The sequence below is a fragment of the Vombatus ursinus genome, unplaced genomic scaffold, assembly GCF_900497805.2.
Source record: "Vombatus ursinus unplaced genomic scaffold, bare-nosed wombat genome assembly UNPS02014825.1, whole genome shotgun sequence".
Taxonomy (NCBI): domain Eukaryota; kingdom Metazoa; phylum Chordata; class Mammalia; order Diprotodontia; family Vombatidae; genus Vombatus; species Vombatus ursinus.
This window is the reverse complement of record NW_020954603.1, coordinates 7,350,339-7,371,197: the sequence shown is the minus strand read 5'-3', so window position 1 is coordinate 7,371,197 and position 20,859 is coordinate 7,350,339. Positions and strand designations below refer to the sequence as shown.

At 46.9% G+C, this 20,859-nt stretch overlaps 1 protein-coding gene across 2 annotated transcripts in view; it reads right to left on the bottom strand.

The window, feature by feature from the left end:
- The window catches only part of ERI3 (ERI1 exoribonuclease family member 3), a 194,888-nt gene extending 177,593 nt beyond the window's left edge, over positions 1-17,295 (bottom strand). Inside the window, exon 1 of one of the 2 annotated variants that reach the window (XM_027837918.1) lies at positions 17,262-17,295. The gene's annotated coding sequence lies outside the window, so the exon portion shown is untranslated. The remainder of the gene's footprint in view (positions 1-17,261) is intronic. The other variant, XM_027837917.1, reaches the window with a different exon arrangement.
- Positions 17,296-20,859: the final 3,564 nt, after the last annotated feature.

Sequence of the window (20,859 nt, the reverse complement as noted above, 5' to 3'; positions counted from 1 at the left end):
TGAATGTAATGGAATACTATTGTGCTATAAGAAATGATGAGCAGGCAGACTTCAGAAAAACCTGGAAAGACTTGTATGGACTGATGCTCAGTGAAGTGAGCAGAACCAAGAGAATGCTGTACACAGTAACAGCCACACTGTGTGGCGAATGACTTTGATAGACTCAGCCCTTCTCAGTAATGCAAGGATCCAAGACATCTCCAAAAGGCTCAGCTATCCACATCCAAAGAAAGACCTATGGAGTCTGAATGCAGATCAAAGCATACTATTTGCTATTTTTTTCTTCTGTTGTGTTTTGTTTCTTCTTTTCTGAGGTTCCTCCTATTGGTTCTAATTCTTCCTTACAACATGAGTAATGTGAAAATGTTTAATAGGAATGTATATGTAGAGCCTACATCAGAGTGCACACCAACTTGGGGAGGGAGGGGGAGAAAAATTTAAAACTCAAAATCTTATGGAAGTAATTGGTGAAAACTAAAAATAAATTAATAAAAAAATATAATTGGGAAATGTTTTAACAAAATAAATAAAAAATAAAATGCAAGATTAAAAAAAGAGAGAGAAGGAAAGAAGGTATAAAGGAAGGAAGGAAGAGGCAAGGGAAGGAAGGAAGGGGTAAGGGAAGGAAAGAAGAGGCAAGAGAAGGAAGGAGGAGGTGAGAGAAGAAAAGAGAAGTAGCGGGGGGAAGAGCGCAGACTAAGGAACAGAAGGATGTGGAGTGGGACATGAAGGAAGGCCAAAAGAATTATGAAACAACTCCCTTCCCCCGAATACATACACCTCCAAACTGCCTGGGAACTATTCATTTGCACCTCGCTTGATTCAAACATACTCTCACCATGGACTCAGGAACTTAGCATGGCCAGAGACATGTCCATTCCAGGGAAACTCAAGAGAGCCCCAAACATGGCTCTAAGACAGCAGCCTAGAAGCCAAGGTTCATGGTCCAGGCCTGCCTGCAGACTCTCCCCCACCACACTCACCAGTACTAGGACCCTTACCCACACAGGACCTTGGCCCTACACCAGAGGTGCCACACTTGAGAAGATGCCAAGAGTACTAAGAATAGCCAGGGAAACCCTCATAGACCACAGGATACTATGAATTGTGACCATCAACCTGACAAGCCTTTCTTGATCCCATTAGGGCCCCTGGTATAAAAAAATCCCTTAATGTCAGAGCTGAATAGGACTTTAGGAAACACCTAGGAGGGGGAGGGGGTGATTTACCCAAGGTCACACATTCAGTCAATGGCTGAGCTGCAGAAGCAGAAGAGGCCCCTAAGTCGGAGCCCTGCCCATTTTCCAGATGAAGTAAAGTCATGGAAATCATTTACAGTGATTTGCCCCTCACTAGAATGTTTATTAAAACCCAAAATCCATGGGCCTCTCATTAATGTCTAAAACTGAACTCATTCTCTATATCCCTCAAATTTTCTCCTTTACCCAACTTTCTGGCTATAGACCGCGGCGCCAATATCCTTCCAGTCACCCAGGCTGGCCACCTAGGGGTCATCTCTCTGACCCCTTTAACTCCTCTGATACTGTCACCATCCTGGGTTAGGCCTTCATGACCTATTGCAATAGCCTGCTGATGGGCCTGCCTCCCAGCCTCAAATCTCTCTTCACTCCCATAATCCTCCAGAGCAACCTCAGTGATTTTCTGTATGTGTCAAACAATTTAAAGTCCTGGAGGTAACTCCCCAAGCCCTCCACCCAGTACTAGAAAAATAATGTCACATATTTCCCTTTTGGTGTCCCTTGAAAAGCCAGGCCAGCTAAACACGTACAATATGCTCACTCAGCAGGGACTGATCTCACACCTCAAACACTGAACTCGGGGTTGCCTCCTGACCCCCCTCCCTCTCTCCCTGCTTGCCCAGGGCCACAAAATCCTTCGGGGCCTCCAGCTGTGTCAGACCAAACCACCACAGAGCTGGAAAAGACATCAGAGGCATCAGAATCCAAACTGTCACTGCCAAGCGGACATCCACCCTCCTCCTCAAGCCCTCAGAAGAGAGCCCGCTCGGAAGCTTTGACTATAATATCCAACAATGTCAAGCCTCAGTCGACTAGTCGGCAGCTTCCCCTGATCGCTCCTCATTGTTCAGTCCTCTAGGCCCAAGCAGACCAAGGCTAATCCTTCCTCTGTAAGACAGCCCTCCAAGAACCTGAAGCCAGCTGCAGCAGCTTCTCTCCTCTAGTAAACATCTCCACTTCTTCCAGCCCGGGCTCAAGGCCCTTTTCCAGCCCAATCACTCTTGTCTGCATCTTATCAACTGATCCTTCCAAAAACGGCCCAGAATCAAATGTGATCCTCCATGATGACGGCTCTTACAAAAGCACAGAAGGAGAACCCACCCTGCCCTCATTCTAAACAATGGTTCCATGAATATACTGACTGTAGCCAAGATATAGAGGCAGCTAAAAGAAATGTATGTATGTGCATGGTGAGGGGGTTGGGGAGAGGGGAGAGAGAATGACAGAGAGGGAGAGACAGAGACAGAGACAAAGAGACGGAGAGAGAAGACACAGAGATGAGGGAGGGAGGAGAGACAGAAAGGAGGGAGAGAGACAGAGGGTGAAGAAAGGAGGGGGAGAGAGAGAGGAGAAGAGGGGAAGAGAAGGGAAGGGAAGGGGAGAAAGAGAGAGAGGAGAGGGAGAAAGATAGGGAGAGACAGAGAAAAGGAGAGACAGAAGGAGAAGGAGAGGAGAGAAGTGATGAGGGCCTACACCAGGTTAGTGGCCATGTAAGAGAAGAAAAGGTCCCTAGCAGTGGAATCTCTGGCCATTTGCCAATAAAATCAACAAAGCATTCTCAAATGAAGTGTTGCAAACTATTAACAATCATAGGAAAGTCTAAGTCACTAATATTAAAAGAAATATAAAACAACCTTGAGGTTTCACCTCACACTTATCAAACTAGAAAAGAGGACAAAAGATTGGAACAGTCAGTGTTGGAGACGTTGTGGAAAGACTGGCACACTAATGCAGTTGGTAGAGCTGTAAATTGGTTCAACCATTCTGAAAAGCAACATGAAAATATGCAAAGAAAGCAACTAAAATGCTCATACCCTTTGACCCAGAGATCCCACTGCTAGGCATTTACTCCAAGGAGGTCAATGACAAAAAGTAAGACACCACAGACACCAAAATATTCATAGCTGTACTTTTTGTGGTAGCAAAGAACTAGAGATGAAATAGATGCCCATCACTGGCGAATGGTTAAAAAGTTCTGCTCCAGTCCTAATTGATAAATGGTCAAAGGATATGAACAGGCAATTTTCAGATGAAGAAATTAAAGCTTAGTCACATGAAAAAATGCTCTAAATCACTATTGATTAGAGAAATGCAAATCAAAACAACTCTGAGGTACCACCTCACACCTATCAGATTGGATAATATGACAAAAAAAGGAAAATGATAAATGTTGGAGAAGATGTGGGAAAACTGGGACACTAATGCATTGTGGTAGAGTTGTGAACTGATCCAATCATTCTGGAGAGCAATTTGGAACTCTGCCCAAAGGGCTATAAAACTGCACATACCTTTGATCCAGCAATACCACTACTATGTCTGGATCCCAAAGAGATTGTTAAAAAAAAAAAAAAAAAAAAAGGAAAAGGACCCACATGTACAAAAATATTTATAGCAGCTCTTTTTGTGGTGGCAAAGAAATGGAAGTTGAGGGGATGCCCATCTACTGGGGAATGGCTGAAGAAGTTATGGTATATGAATGTAATGGAATACTATTGTGCTATAAGAAATGATGAGCAGGCAAACTTCACAAAAACCTGAAAAGACTTACATAAACTGACGCTGAATGAAATGAGCGGAACCAGGAGAACATTGTACATAGTAATAACAACACTGTGCAATGACCAGCTTTGATAGACTTAGCTCATCTCAGCAATAGAATGATCTAAGACAACTCTGAGACTCATGATGGAAAACGCTATCCACATGCAGAAAAAGAACTATGGAGTCCGAATGCAGATGGAAGCATACTATTTGCTCTTTTTTTATTTTTTTCTTTCTCATGGTTTTCCCCTTTTGTTCTGATTCTTCTTTCACAACAGGACTAATGTGAAAATGTTTGATTTGATTGTACATGTATAACCTATATCAGATTGCTTGCTGTCCAGAGGAGAGGGGAGAGGAGGGAGGGAGAAAAAAGTTTGGAACTCAAAATCTTACAAAAGTAAATGTTGAAAACTTTCTTACATGTAATTGGAAAAAAATAAAATATCTTTAAAAATTTTTTAAATAACATATAATGGGCTTTCAATCTTAAAAAAAAAAAAGTTCTGCTCCATGAATGTAAGAAAATATTACTGGACTATAAGGAAGGATGACTATGAAGATTATGGGGAAGCATGGGAAGACTTATTTGAAACGATACAACGTGAAGTAAGCAGGACCAGGAAAACAATCAACACACTACAACCATGTTAACGCAAAGAACAATAAAGCAATTGAAACTGCATGTGGTAAAACTGAAATGGCCAAGTCAGGCCCAAAGAACAGACAAGGGAAGCTACCTCCTTCTCTTCTTTCAGGGGTGGGAACACAAGATTTGGATGGATTTATTAGTTTTGCTGAACTGTTTTTTCTCTTTTTAAACTATCTGTTCTATGGAATGAAACTCAAGACACGAGAAATGTAGATGGTGTAAAAATAAAAGCCACAGGTGCAGCTAGATGGTGCAGTGGACAGACCATCAGCCCTGGATTCAGGAGGACCTGAGTTCAAATCTGGCCTCAGACATACAATACAACTAGCTGTGAGACCCTGGGCAAGTCACTTAACCCCACTGCCTAACCACAATAAAATAAAATAAAAGACATAAAAATTATTTTAAAAAATGATTGCTGATTAATGGATTCATCTTATAATTTAGAAGTTGGCTTTTTGAACCCTAGTTGTAAGACTTTACATTTATCCCTATTATATTACCCTGAGGTAGAAAATCTATGGAATGACGTTCATGAATTGGAATATGTCCAAAGGAAGGTAATTAAGATAGTGAAAGGAACAGAGAACACATCATGAAAGGATCTCTTCAGGTCCAATCATTCAACCAGCTCTACAGCCCCCTAACGAGCTGTACCATCATCTAGCCCCACATCTCTTCATCCAGTCCACAAAGATTGCAACAGAGACTCTGACTTTTCCTGAAAACCAAGCATCCTCTACTTTTTCCTGATCTAGCTTATCAGAAAAGGAAATGAGGGAACATATCCAGAATCTGCTCCTGGTGGTGCCCTTGCTAACTTTTCGTCACCTCCACTTCCCTCCCTAAATGCTCACAATCTCTTTAATAACATATTTTTTTAATTTTGCCAGGAATTGCAGTCAAGGCACCAGCCCAGAGAATCTACAACCTCCTCCTTGGAAGTGCTCACCTGGAACACAGGGAACCAGGAACCTAAGCCTGAAGCCTCCAATCCACAAGGCCCCTTCTCTCTACCTAGAAGCCTCTCTGCCTCCAGCCACCTCCCCATCTTCAAGGAAGCCGTGGAATAAAGAATAAGAAAAGGGAGTTGGATCAGAGGACCTGGCAGGTCCTGGGAGGTCTGCTGCCCCACTGGATGATGGAGGCAGGGAGGGGGGAGGAGAGTGCACAAAGACAGATGTGTCTCCAGAAGCTCTTCCAAGACGACACTTCGGACACAAGAGGCTAGAGTACCATCAGTCTACATAACCCAAGTCTTCTCCTAAAACTCTTAGACTAAGGGGCAGCTAGGTAGTGCAGTGGATAGAGCTCTGGCTTTGTAGTCAGGAGGACCTGAGTTCAAATCCAGTCTCAGACACTTATTAGCTGTGTGACCCTGGGCAAGTCACTTAACCCTGATTGCCTCACCAGGAGGAAAAAAAAACAAACCTCTTAGACTGGCCTCAGGGTTTAGGGTGATATTTTACCCTATGAATGGGGCCATGCAGAGCCCAGACCACTCCAGCTGCTTCCCCTGTCCTCACCTCAGCTGCCAGCCCCATCCAAGGCTGGCCATCACCCACAGAGGGAGAGGATTTGGAACCTTCCCAACTACGCCTGACCTCTCTGCCACTGAAGACTAGCCATGCACAAGTACCATGCACAATTACCAGGGAACCTGAAGATGCAGGCACTGAGCACTGGCCCTGAGTAAAGACTGGCTATGCCCCATAAATCTCCCGAGTTTCGCCTTTGGTGTCCATCATCATCAGGCTATACACAACGAGAGGAAATGTGTCCTGTGATTTACCCAACATTTACTAACCAGTATGCAACTCCCCAAAGCCTGGGCAGCCTCCATCTGGGGTCACAGCTGGGAAGGAACAGTTGTTTTTACCCACTTTATTTCAGGCCACACATGGATCCACCAGCAGCTTAATCTTTCTGAGCATCCTGGACGACAGAATAATTGCAGAACGGACAGATCGCTACCATTCCCCAGCTCCAGTCACGCAGACTTGGGGATGGAGACTCATCTGTGCAGATTGGCACATCCCGCTGGCTCTCAAAACCCCAGCCCTAGTGGGCAGGGGAGAGGAACGGGAGCTGCAAAGGACATAGGCTACCCTGAGCACGCATCATGCAAGCAAGGCAAGGAGTGGAGGGGACCACTGTCCATTTCTCGGCCACGCTCCCTGATTACTTGGGGAAGCACTGCACTGCCTCATCCTCCTCTGGCTAGTGACTACCATTCTGCTAGCTCATCCACCTGCAGATAAAGCACCCAGGTCTGGATCTCCCTCACCGTCAGGGACAATTAGAGCTGAAGGACAAAGAGCACCAGGAAACCAACAATAACTCACATTTCTACGGTGCTTTTCTCTGTGAGGAAATGTGGCGTGAGCATTATTAGCCCCATAGGTCAATGAAGGGAACTGAGGCTGAGTTAAATGTAATGACTTGTCCAAGGTCATATGGCCAATAAGTGACGTCGCTGGCCTATCGCTCCCAGACCACACTGAGAAGGCCAAGGTCAATGCAGAAATGGCTCAGGGCTTTCGGATCCTGCTATCCCTCTCCCCTGGACATAGAGCAGACCCGCACAACCTATGGCATGCCAAAGGATTTCGAGCGGCCCGCGGAAATGTAGAGGAAATCCTTTTTGCAGGCCTGCTATAGAGCCACGCCCCTTAGCACCTACAACTCACCCTCGCCCCTGACTACAAGCCTCAGTGTGTGACCTGAATGACTAGGGAGTATGTTTCTCTACTTGATTTGTCTTCTGGGGGCCCATTCTGGTGTGGCTCTTACATCCCTGACGTCTATCCCACGCCTGGCCCACAGGCTTGCTTAACTAAATTTTCACCAAGAAAAAGAATTAGCTCCCCACATCTACGATTCAGTTCCTTTTGGAAACAAAGTATGATTCTGGCTAAAAGCAGCCAAGGCAGACGAAGAATGAGATCTGTTTGAAAGATTAGCCCTGGACATCCGCCCACCCACCTCCCCAACAGAAAGGAATGCTCTACATTCATACACCTTTAGAGCCAGCATCTCCAAATCCCTTGCCAGATATCACTCTAAAGGAAAAAACCTTTCCATATTTCAGAGGGGGGACAAGGAGGCAGCAGCCAATAGGCACAAGGTGCAGTGGAAAGAATCCAAAGGTGCTCAGTTAAAATCCTCACCTGGGCACCCTCCGACAAAGCGGGCTCTCCTCCTTCCTCTGGCTGTCACCTGAGAAGGCTGCCTTGGCTCTGCAGTCCTGCCCAACTCCAAACCTATGTTCTACTGGCCATACTCCCCAGATCCTACAACTGCCGGGCTGGGGGTGCCCTGGAGCAGCAGGTCAGGCTGGTCTCCACTCTCTCTTCCTCCCTCCCCATGAGAGGAGATGAGAGCATTACCTTGGGCCTGGAATACTATTAAAAGGATTAATTTAGGGACCCATGTTTGGACTGTCACATCCAATCACTACTCACAGATCTACAACTTCCCAAATCAGACACATGCAAAGGAGAATCAATTGCAAGGACACCGGGGGTCTGAACAGGCATACTAATGGCCTCTCAAGGCACTGAGGTGCCTGCCGGCAGCTAGCTCTGACACTCCCATTAATTATGTGCTTCTGGATTGTACCTGGAACCAGGGGGGTAAATGCACAAAGCTAAGCACCCTCTAGAACAATCCGTGCCACCCCTGGGACTCCGTAGGACCAGCCCAAGGAGATTAGGATAAAAAAATAGCCAAATGAGGCGGGTGGGAGGATTCTACAAACAGGGAGTCAGTCACAACTGGACGGCACCAAGTGGACACTGGCAGGGCCCAGATGAGGCCAGGCTGATCCTGACAGCCCAAGCACCCCACTGACTGAAGGTCCAAGCTGATGCCTCCCTAGCCTTCCAGTCAAACAAAAAAACCTACAGAGGCAAATGAACACAATCACATCTTGCGTTTCTACCTCTAGCTCCCAGCAGGACCTTGGACGACTCACTTCAGCTACCCCAGCCTCAGTTTTCTCACATGGGTAACAGGGCTGAGATTGCTGACCCGCTGACCCACCTCCAAAGTGGTGCTGAAAGACCCTTCGCAAAGATGATGGGCTACAGCCGCCAACCACATTAAATCACAGCCACCAGACGGGGCAGGGACAGTCACATTTGGGGGAATTTTGATCAGGAAGCTACTCAACAGACTGGAAGCTGAATTCCCTTTGTTGATGCTACTGGGGCCAAAGCAGAGCCTGGTGAAAAGCTTTGAGATGCCTGGCAGAGCAGCTCCTGACCATGGATCTTCCCTGTTCTGAAGAGAGTCATACCCTGGCTAATGAGCTCCAGCCTCCTGCCAGATGGCTGCTGACCATCAGCCTCGTTTCTGCTGCAGGACCACAAAGACAGAACAAGGAGGCCACACGATAGGGACCTGGGTGTGGCAACTTGTTGCTGCCAACAACAGGCCTGCTACTACACCCTGCTCCAACTCCTAACCAGCGTCCTTCCCTTCCCCAGCAGCACTTCGTCTCTGGCCGGAGAGGCCAACCCGGGACACTCCAGGGAGAAGGATCAGATAGCTTCACTCCAATATGCCAAGCGGGGGTTCCCCCCAGGAGAGGCTCAGCACACTGCAGCCACCCTTCCCCCTCCTCAGGGCCCCACCTCCAACAGACGCGCTCCACCCTTCCTCCATGCCCTTCCCACAGCGACTAGAGTGCTTCTCCAAACAGACAAAGAGGCCACGGGCGAGACAAAGCCACCTGCCTCCAACCTGAGCCCAAACTCCATCACACAGGATCACCAATCACCTAAACCAAAGGCACAATCAAAAGCCAAAGAAACGTCTGCCAATTAACATTCTTCATAACCTGGTCCTGCCCTTTCCAATCTTCCTCCACCTGGCATCCTCCCTCTGCCATGATGTGGTGATGCTGGCTTCCGTGCTGTGGCTGGCATGAGAAACTCCACCCCCCAACACCAGGGATATTCCCTGGCTGCCCTTCACGCCTGGAGGGCGCTTCCTCCCATCATCATCTCCAGCTTCCGCTGGCTTCCTTCAAGTCTGAGCTAAAATCCCACCTTCTACGGGAGCCTTCCTCTGCATGTCTGTGCCCTCCCTCTGCTAATCACCTCCAATTTCTCCTGTCTATAACATGTCGGTATTTGGTCAGAGCGGCTCGCGTGTGGTTTCCCCCACTAGACTGTGAGCTCCTTGGGAGCAGGGACCGTCCTTTATCTCTCTCTGCGTCCCCAGGGCTGCTCACAGTGCCTGGCACACAGGAGGCTCTGAGACGTTGACTGACTCACCCCCTCTTCCTCAGAACTACGCGGGGGCCAAGGCCTGCTTGGCATCTGACCTCCCAGCCTCACGAACACCAAGAGAAGGCAAATGCTTTGAGGTCAGGCCTATTTTCATTTGTCCCACAGTACCTCGCCGAACATTAGGCGCAACAGAGGCATAGGAGTCACTCTGGTGGGACGATGACCACGTCATTCCCTTACACCCAGCAGCTCCCCATGACCTCCAGATCAAACACAAATACATCCCTCCGTCTGGCATTTCAGGACTTCCCAATCTTGTCCCCATCACACAGTGCTCCCTTTCCCACTCGCTGGTCCAGCAACCCCAGCCTGCTTGCTGTTCATCTCCCGGCTCGCCACCTCTGTCATGCCTGGAACGCTCCACCTTCTCACCTTTACCTCCAGCACTCAGCTTTATCTCACCTTCCTCAAGAGGCTTTGCCAAGTCCATCCCAACCCCCTCAGCTGCTAGCGCCTTCTTTGAGGTTACCTTCCATCTACTCGGTCTGTCTGTCTGCAAACATACTGTCTCTCCCAACAGAATAACCGTGCCTTGAGGACTTGTTTTGTGTCCCTGGTGCCTAGCGGAGAGCCTGGCATATGCATGGTACAGAGGACAAAGGGGCTGACGTTCATACTTCTCTTGACAAAGCCTAGGATCATATTAGGGTGGAGCTGTGAGGATATCAGAGCCCTGGAGGTCCAAATGAGGCACACCTATTGTCAACGAGGGGAAGGAAGCATTTATATAGTATTTACCTACTATGGGCCTGGCACCATGTTATGCCTTAACAGATATTACCTCAACCGATCCTAACAAACCCCATGAAGAAGATCACCATTACCAAGGCAGACTGATGTTCAGTGACTTGCCCAAGGTCTAGGTGACGTAGTATCTGAGGGAGGATTTGAACTCAGGTCTTCCTAACTCCAGGTCCAGGGCTCTTCTCACTGTGGCTCACCCAAGCCTGTCCTAGGGCAGTTGATTTTTTACCCAAAGGCCCTGCATTAAATCTCTTCTTGTTAGAATCAGAATCTAAAAAGACCTCAACCAGCTGGAATAACCTCTTTACATGCCCACCCTAGCAAGGATCCTCCCCAGCTTCGCTTCATATCATCCACAGATTTGACAAGTGCCCCTTTTGGGTCCATGTCCATCAATAAACATGCTGGGCAAGTCTAGGAGAAATTAGGTATCGACAAACATCTCACACCATATGCAATGACATGCTCCAAACTAGATATTAAAAGTGATACCACAAAGTTGGGGAGCAAGGAAGAAAATACCTTTCATAACTGTGGATAGGGAAAGCGCTCATGAACAAACAAGAGACAGAGAGGATCTGTGATTGGGAAGACAAATGGACAATTTTGATTACATAAAATTAAAAAGGTCTTCAATAAACCAAATCATTGTAGTTAAAATTAGAAGGGCAACAGGTGACTGGAGAAAAAAACGGAACAAAGTTTCTCTAATAAAGGTTTCACAGACAATTTATACAATTATGTACTGATTCATGTGTATAAGAACTAGAGCCATTCCCCAAAAGATAAATGATCAAAGCATATGAACCTGTAGTTTTCAAAGGAAGAATTCCAAGCTATCAATCCATATCAAAGTGTTCCAAACCACTATTAGAGACATGCAAATTAAAATAATTCTGAGGAATTCTACCTCCCACTCATCAGACTGACAAAGATGACAAACAAGGAAAACGACAAATGTGAAGGGGCTGAAGGGAAAGAGGCACACTGAGGCACAGGTGGTGGAGCTGTGATCCAGCCATTCCAGAAGGCAATGTGGAACCATGCCCCCAAAGTAACTAACCTCTGCCCACCTTTTGATGCAGCAATACCACTACCAGGCCCATACCCCAAGGAGAATAAAGAGGAAAAGGGCCTATATAAACACACAAAAAAGGATTTATAGCAACTCTTTTGTGGTAAGGAAGTGTCCATCAATTGGGGGATGGCTGAACAAATCATGGTATGTGACTGTAATAAAGTATTACTGCATCTTAAAAACAATGAAGGAGATGATTTCAGACACACGTGGTAAGACTTGTATGAGTTGAGGAAGATAGAATTGAGAAGGACCAGGAATAAATTATATAGTAACAACCTTATAAAGCAAAATAACTTTCAAAAACATAAGAATTGATTAATGCAATTACCAATCATCATCCCAGAGAAGAGATAATCAAACATACTACCTACCAAACAGAGAAGTGGTGGGCTCAGGGGGCATGCATTTTTAGTCATGGCCAATGAGGGAATTTGTTCTGATGTACTTTGTACATATATCATAAGAATTTTTCCTTTTTTTTCCAAGAAGAAAGGGGGAGAGGGGAACAAGAGGAAGGCTAGGGATGGGAAAAGAAAGGAAGGAAGAAAAGAAAAAAGAAAGAGAGAGACAAAGGAAGAGAAAGAGAAAGAAAGAAAGAGATCATTAAAGCATCTTTTCAAAATGCATGGAAGACGAAGCCCAGAAGGAATCCCAAAACAAGCAGAATACCTCAGAGGTTTATGTTGAATTTACTATATACTTTTGAAAAGCCAGCTACACGAAAGAGATTCAAAGTTGCATGTAATATCTTTTTTTTCTGTTCTACTACGTATATGGAAATTCTTGCTTCTGTCTAATACTTTTTAATAAAAATAAATAAATAAATAAAAATTCTGATCAGAACAGAGCAGACTGAGCCCTCCAGGCTGGCATCAACCCACTAACGAACCAGCTGGGCATCCGCCTAATCCAATCCACATCTGCATCTCCACCCAGGTCAGGTCAGAGGCTTTATCCAATGTCTGGCTAAAATCCAGATGCCTTAGTGTCTACTGCATGGCCCTACCCAACCAGTCTAGTAAGCCTGCCACAAAAGGACAGGTTTAGATGTGAGATGGCATTTTCCGAGGGAGCCCGTGCTGGCTCCTGGTGATCAGCTTTCCCTTTGCTCCACGCTCATAAACAGCTGCTCAGGACTTGGCCAGGGAGACATTTCTGGATCACCAGATTGTGAGATTATAGAGCTCACCTCCCTCTTTTTAAAAATCAGGGCAATATTTTTCTCCTTTCTAGTGGCTCATCCCTCCTCCCCTCATCCCAGCATCCTAAAGATCACCCCTAGCCTTTCAGCCAACACATCTGCCAATTCTTTCCCTGCCGTCTCAGGCCTCAAGGCTTAGTGAGAAACTATTTCAACTTCTCTCACACAATCTGCCTTCTTCATAAGCTCAACGTTTCATTAATTATCATTCTATCAAGACACTGTGCACTTTCCCACCTCCAAGCCTTTGCTCTTCATGTTGTTTCTAATTTCTTGCCTCCATTTCCTCTAAAATCCCTCCTATCATTCAAGACCCAGCTTAGACACTGCCTCCTCTGTGAAAACTCCCCTAATGAACACATGCATCCATCCTCCAGATGACAGCTCTTCCTCATTTGAACTCCTTTCATTTGTCAAAAAAAAAAAAAAAAAATCACAGAATTTCAGAATTAGGACCTCAGCGATCATGGTAGCTCATCCAAACTTTAAGCGCTACATACAACGTAACCTCAAGCACAACATGGCCAAAAGGAAACACATCAGTCTTTCCCTCCAAATCTCCCCTCCTCTCAACTTCCTGACATCCATCAAGCACTCCCAGTCACTAGGCTCCTAAGCCCAGTGCGAGCCTGGACTCCTCACTCATGCTCACTCCCCATATAGTCATAAAGAGTGTCGTCTCTTTCTCCAAAACATCCCTTCTCTCTACTCAAACAGCCACTTCCCTGGTGCAGGCCCTCAGCACCTCAGACCTGGACTAACCAGGCTCCTGCCTCAAGTCTCTCCCCACTCCTAAGGGGACGTCTACATGGCTGCCAAAGGTCCTACTGCACAAGTTTGAAGGTGTCATCCTCCCTACACAAAAGAAACTCTAGTGGCTCCCTATTGCCTCTAGGGTCAAATATCAACTCTGATATTAGAAGCCCTACACAAGCTGGATCCAAACTCCCTTTTAGCCTCATTATACCTTAGTCCTCTTCTCACACTACATTCTAGACCAGAGGCTCCCCAACTTATTTGGCTTACTGCCCCCTTTTAAAAAAAAAATTATTCAGCACCCCCTGAAAATCTTTAACCCTTCAACAGTTTTGTTTTGTTTTGTTTTTTGAAATTTGCATCATCTCAAAAAAAAAGTTTTTAAAAAATGACATCTTAAATTTAATAATTTATTGTAAATTTGTGGGTTTTTTCCTGCATTGAAATTTTTATGATGCATCATATTGTAAACAAGTCATTACACATACATATCCCTGCTGATGCATGCTGGACTTCCCAACAATGCTCAACACACTCACCTGCCAACACTTGCCTGTTAAGACCTGTTGGGGGACTGATGGGTTAGAACTAGCGTTTTGTGTAGTTTATTTGGAAAATAATGTAATCACTACAACTTTAAGACAACAGATGAAACATGTACAAATGATTTTTCAAAATTTTCTTCTCTTCTCTTCTTTCCTTATGCTTCTACAGCCGCCTTATTTTTATTCAATGCCTCCCCTATTATGCCTGTGGCCACTATTGCCCTCCTGGATCAATCCAGTGCTCCCCAGGGGGCAGAATCATCCACTTTGGGAACCTCTGTAAGACCAACTAACCCTCTTGCTGTTCCTTATGCCCTGACCTCCACTTCTCAGAACTCCCAAAGTTTTCTTCAAAGCTCATTTCCAATGCCACCTCCTCCATCAGGCCTTCCTTCCTTCCTCCCCTGACCAAAATCAGCCAACATTTATTCTGTGTGCCCACAAGTATCCATATTGTCTCCCACTATAGAATATAATCTCCTTGAGGACAGAGGAGTTTCCTTTTTGCCCTCCTATCCCCAGTCCCTGGTATGGCACCTGGCACAAAGCAGATGCTTTAGGAAGGCACCTTGGACTTGGGCAGCAGGCTGTCCTTCCTAGGGAAGTTTACCTTGGCAAAATGTTAAAAGACCTTCATCTTTACCCACAGGCTAGCTGGCAGTGAAGGGGACCCGGAATGCATAGAACAGAAAGAAGGTATGAGCCCTCAGAGTAAGATGGGACTGTAAAGCTGAGAACTGGAGGCCAGGCTGCTGGAGTAGGGCAGGGATGGAAGGATCCTTAATTTTCAAAGTGTGAGTTCACACTCTCAACTTCACTGACTGCAGCCCCTCACCCATGCAACACAGGCTACAAGAATGATTCTGACCTTGCCTAGGTTGGCTCGCCATTCAAAGAGCTACATAAACAAAGTTTAAGTCAACACCTAGTGAAGAAATCTGTCTCAGACCACTTAAAATCATAAAACAGGACTCCTCCATAGGACTACTCCCTCACTCTCAGAAACTCAAGGCAACAAAAACAAGATATATTTGTAATCCCAGGTTCTTGACACCCAAGCCCTGGGGATTTTTCTTTTTTTCACTTTTCTTTTATCAGAAAGCAGACCACTATGCCCTGGCAGACTGGGCCTCCCAGCGTATTCTTCTTGAGCCCGGCAGCATCAGGAAGCACTGGCCTCTCTCCTCGGGCATCTTTCCTTCTTTCCCCAACCCCCCTGCCCCCTTTCACACACCTCCAAGGAGGCTATTCACCAAATGAGCCCAGTACAAAGAAAACACCACTTTTCAATGTTTTTAATCACCTTTATTTAGAAGTTTCAAGCTAATAAGATATGGGGAGCTGTGGTGACTGCTTAACTCTCTGACCTAGCCAGCTGATTATTTACAGGATCTTTGGGTAGGAATTGTTAACGAGCTTTTAATTTGGAGCACTTCCGTGGAGTCAACTGCTCCAAGCTTCAATGAACCACTCCTGAATCCATAAAGGAAGCTTTATCAATCACTTTCCTGCACAGCAGCCAAGTGGTGGGTTTCTAACCAACTTCCCGGACACTCACATTACTGAAGTCACACTCCAAATCACTGTTTATAAATGGACTTTTAAGCGATAGGGGACTCAGGTGTTATAGACTTAAGCTCAAAGCACCAACCCACTAAAACAAGGTACGCTATGTATGATAAAGTCAGAATAAAGCCGTATTTGATGAAGCCAAGTCCTGTTAGAAATTCCACAAACACAATCAGTGAGCCAATCCCCACCGACCAGAGTTGAAATACAGTCTAGTATTTGGCCAATCGAATTCATGTGGCGCTGCCATTCAGAAGGGAGCCCCGGTAAATCTCTCTGGCAAGAGCTGATGTTAAGGATGTGACCAGAGACCATTAGCAGAGGTAATAGTTCAAACTGTCAGGGCCAGTGGTTTTCAAAAAGACATCGATTCTACCCAGTCCTAAATATAGGAGTCCAAACACCAAGCCAAGCCAAAGTCTTGCAAGTCCTTCAGTCTAACTCAGCAGCTACTGTGGCAACACCACAGGGCTTGCAAGCCAGCTGAGGCAGAGCAGAGCCCAGTTAGAACCCACCCCACCCCTTGCCGCACACACCTGTATGTACTACGGACATCTGAGAAGGAGCTAGCCCTCAGTCAAAAGGCTACCTTGTCCAGCCCCTGTGCCCATCATCACCAGACGGACCTAGAGGACACAGTGGCTGCCCTGCTCTGGAATCTCTCCCCTGGGGCCAGGGGTTAAAAAGACCCTGGGTTAAAGAGCCCTCCCAGCCCTCTCACTACCCAAGAGAAATAGTCATAAAGCCACCATGCCCCACCCCCAAAAAACACTCTCCTTTTCTCCTCCCCACCAAAAGAGGAAGATGATGATAAGGGTGATAGCAAGGATGAACCTGGCTCCTGTGGCTCATATGCCACTCATCCATCCTGGGGTAACCTCCAGCTACTCCCAGCAGCATCATAGCACAGAGGGAGAGATGCTGGGGTGCCCCATCCATGGGCCCCATCTAAGACACTTATCCCCTCAAGGGGAGGAGCCCTAATACCTAACCCTCCCCCAGAATGACAGTCTTCTCATTCAGACCACCCTGGGGGGTGATACCAATGCCTCTGGGTGAAGGGTACTCCCATGCAGGCCTACCTCAACTCCCCTCCCCAATAACTATTCCCCTAGGAGGGAGAAGCGCCTCCTTAATACCTAACCTTCCCCTCCAGGAAGAGAAACCCCCTTATCCAGACCTCCCTCTATACCTATGCCCCCTGGAGAAGGAAGCCCCCATCCATCCAGACCCTTCCTCAGCCCCGCCCCGCAGGAGGGAGAGGGCCGTCGCCATGGCAACCCTGCTCGGGGGGGGGGCGCCCGCAGCGGGGTACCCGTCGCCATGGCAACCCCCGCCCGCACCCCGCCCCTCCCCCCTACCACCCCCCAGCGCGCGCTCCCGCCGCCACGTCCGCGCTCCCGCCACCGCCCCGCGCGCCCCCGCCCCCCGGGCGCCCGCAGGCCCCGCGCTGGCCTCCCCCGGGCCGCGGCGGATGAGCAGGCGTAGGGTTGTGGGCCAGGCCCGGGTCCGGGGGAGGCCAAGGCGGGGCCGGCTCCGCCCGTTGCCCGTCGCCCCCCTCGGCGGCCGCGGCGGCGACAGCCCGCACCACGAGTCCCCACAACACACCGACTCACCTCCGTGCCCTCTGACCCCGCGCGGCGCCGCCGACGGGCGGCCTGGCCGGCCAACCGCCGAGTCCGCTGCCGGTGCCGTGGGCCAATGGACGTCTGGGGGGCGGGGCCTCCTCCGCCCCGGCTCTCGCACCTCCGCCCGCATGCGCGTCGCGGCGCCCCGCCAGGCCGCTGCCGCCGCTAGATATCATGGGGGCTGTAGTCCTGGCAGGCCAGTCTCCGAGCATCGGTCGGGTCCACTGCGCATGTCCAGCTAGGGGCACGTGGGGCCCCGGGCCCCCTAGGTCCAGGCCGCTCCTTACGAAGCCGGGGGAGGGGGCGCGCGGGCGCGTTGCCCCTGGACGAGAAGGTGGGGCTGGCTGAATTCAACTGCTGCACCCCTCCACTGGGGAGCAAGGGGCAAGGCATTTCAGGCTGCAGCCACTTCTATCGAGGCGTTGCATTGCTGCCTTGAGTGCCTACGTTCCTTCACTAAATCTGTGCCCTCCATTCATTCGATCGTCACATGACCCCTTTGTCTCCGAACCTCTGACTCTCCTTCTGTCCTTTCGTCCTTTTGTCCGAGGGCTTTCATTCAAACCGTGTCTGAAAGATGAGAGAACAATAAAGGCATCGGTGAAAACACGCCTGCCTCGGACTTCCCAGGGGCTAAACCTAGCAGCACAGGGCAGCCTTGCCTTCAGGGGGCTTACATTCTGCTAGGAGGAGACGGCGCCCAGAGAACTGGGAGGATGAGAAGTTACCCATGGAGTGCAGCAAGGTGGGGCTGGGATCTGCCCTAGACCTAGTAACCAGCTAAGTGGATGCAAATCCCTCCTCAGACACTCAGCAGCTATGTGACCCTGGGCAAGTCGCTTCACCTCTGCCTGCCTCAGTTTCCTCATCAATAATAGCACTTAACCTCCCACGGTTGTTGTGAAGATAAAATGAAACAATACATGTAAAGAGCTACGTACATGCTGGCCGTTGCATTTTAGGCAACTGGGACAATGAGGACAGCAAGACTAATCAGGTGGCCACTGTCTCAGCCCAGGCAGGAGGGGATGAGGACCTGAAAAGGATGCGAGGGGGGAGCGACTGGAGTGGAGAGATGAGGAAAGATGTGAGATATCCAAAGGAAGTGGAAATGACAGGACTGAACAGCTGGTGAAATACTGGAGGCAGGGAGAGACAGAGTGAGGAGTCCAGTGTCCTCACCGAGGCTAGAAGGATGGCAGTGCCCTCAGTAATAACAGGGAGAGAGGAAGGTTTGAGTTACCTATGGGACAGCCAGTTTGAAATGTCCAGTTGTTAGGGGGGTGATGCCTAGGACTGGAGCATAGGAGAATAACCAGGGTTGGGAGTCATCTACACAGGGGCGATTAGTGAAGCCCATAGGAGCTAACGAGGATTTCCTTTTTCTTCTCTCTCTCTCTTTTTTTTTTTCCTGAGAGGTTTTCACGAGAGAGAGGTTCAATGAAACGAAAGGGGAACCATGCTGGGCCCACAGAGGCTGAGCTATTGTGCCCACTCCTGTCTCTTATGAGAAGAGTTAGACTTCCTTTTTGTCACAATCTTCAGCTAATTAAGCCCCAACCTTGATGACTCAGGGACAAATTTACTTATAATTCAGGTTATGGCTCACATCTTACCTAAAAGGGGATATGGGGGCATGAGGTAGTAAGAAGGTACTCAATGTCCAATGTAAGTCAGGTATTAGATAATTTATTCCTACCTGCAAAAGAAGTGCTAAACATACTAGATTCACAGTTCAAATTAAAAGAACACAGGATAGAACTTTCCCTCTCTTCATATGAATTAGTAATCTTCAATCACTCCAGATGAATTACTTTGAAATACCTCACTCTATATGTGCCCCTCCTTGACACCTGTGTCCTGTCTTGCCATATTCTAATTACTTCCATTTTTCTGTAAAAATATACTATATGTAGTATATGATTGTAATGAAATACTATTGTGCATTAAGAAATGATGAGCTGACTGATTTCAGAAAAACCTAGAAAGACTTACTTGAACAGATGCAGAGTGAAGTGAGCAAAACCAGGAGAACATTATACACAGTAACAGCAACATTGTATAAAGATCAGTTGTGAATGACTTAGCTATTCTCAGCTATACAAGACAATTCCAAAGGACTCATAATGAAAAATGCTATCCACCTCCAAAAAAAGAACTGATGGAGTCTGAATGTGGATTGAAGCATACTATCTTTCCCTTTCTTTTTTTTCCTTTCATTTTTTTCTTTCAGTCTGTTTCTTCTTTCACAACATGATTAATATGGAAATCTGTTTTCCATAATTGCACATATATAGCCTATATCAAATTACTTACCCATCTTAGGGAGGGGGAAGCTGAGAGATGGTGGGAAGGAGAAAATTTGGAATTCAAAAATTTTTAAGGGAATTTTAAAAATTGTCTTTGCGTGTAATTGAGAAAAAAATAAAACTTTTTTTTAAAGAGAAAACAAGTCATGCCAGCAGACCAGCCTCATTTTCTTTTTTGATAGGATTATCAAACAACTAGATGAAAGGTAGACTGTGGATACACTTCACCTCAGTTTTAGCAAAGTATCTCAGACCTTTCTTGTGGAGAGCATGGAGAGATAGGGATGTAGATGATAACACAAGCAAATAATTCAGAACTGATTGGATGGCCAGACCCAGAGAGCTGTTGCTAATGGTTTAATGTCATTGTGGCAAGTGGAGTGCCTCAGGTGTCTATATTTGACCCTGTGCTGTTTAATATTTTTTATTCATGACCTGGATAAAGACACAGATGGGATTCTCACCAAATGTGCAGATAACCCAAAGCTAGGTGGGATAGCTAACACACTGGGTGACAGAGCCAGGATCCAGAAGACTTTTGATAGCCTAGCACATTGGGCTGAATAAAGTAAGAGAAAATTCAATAGGGAGAAACGTAAAGTCTTACATGGGCACAAAATATCAACTTTGCAAGTACAGGAGAGAGGCATAGTTATATAGCTGCTGTTCTCATTCAGTCCACAAGCATTTTTTAAGCATCTCCTGTATGCCAGGCACTATGCTAAGCACTGGAGATTCAAAGAGAGGCAAAAGCATGTCCCTGCCCCCAGGGTGCTCACAGCCTACCAGGGGAGAAAACAAGAAGCAAAAAAAAGACCAGGGATATGCCAGATACACAGTGAATGAAAAGTTACCTTAGGAAGGAGCCTTCCTTGGGAGGAACTAGAAACACCAAGACCAAAATAGTCCTTGACCTTGAAGAGGTTATATTTCACTGAAGGAAGGATAGTGGTAGACAGGGAATGGATTGGTGATATAAGATGTACACAGATAAATGCAAATTAAATTAAAAATATATAAAAATAATGCAAGCTAATTTTAGGAAGAAGAAAGTGTGCTCCCCAATTGATAAATGGTCAAAGGATATGAACAGACAGTTTTCAGATGAAGAAATTAAAACTATCTACAGTCATATGAAAAAATGCTCTAAATCATTATTGATTAGAGAAGTGCAAATCAAAACAACCCTGAGGGACCACATCACACTTATCAGATTGACCAACATGACAAAACAGGAAAATGATAAATGTTGGAGAGGAGGTGGGAAAATTGGAACA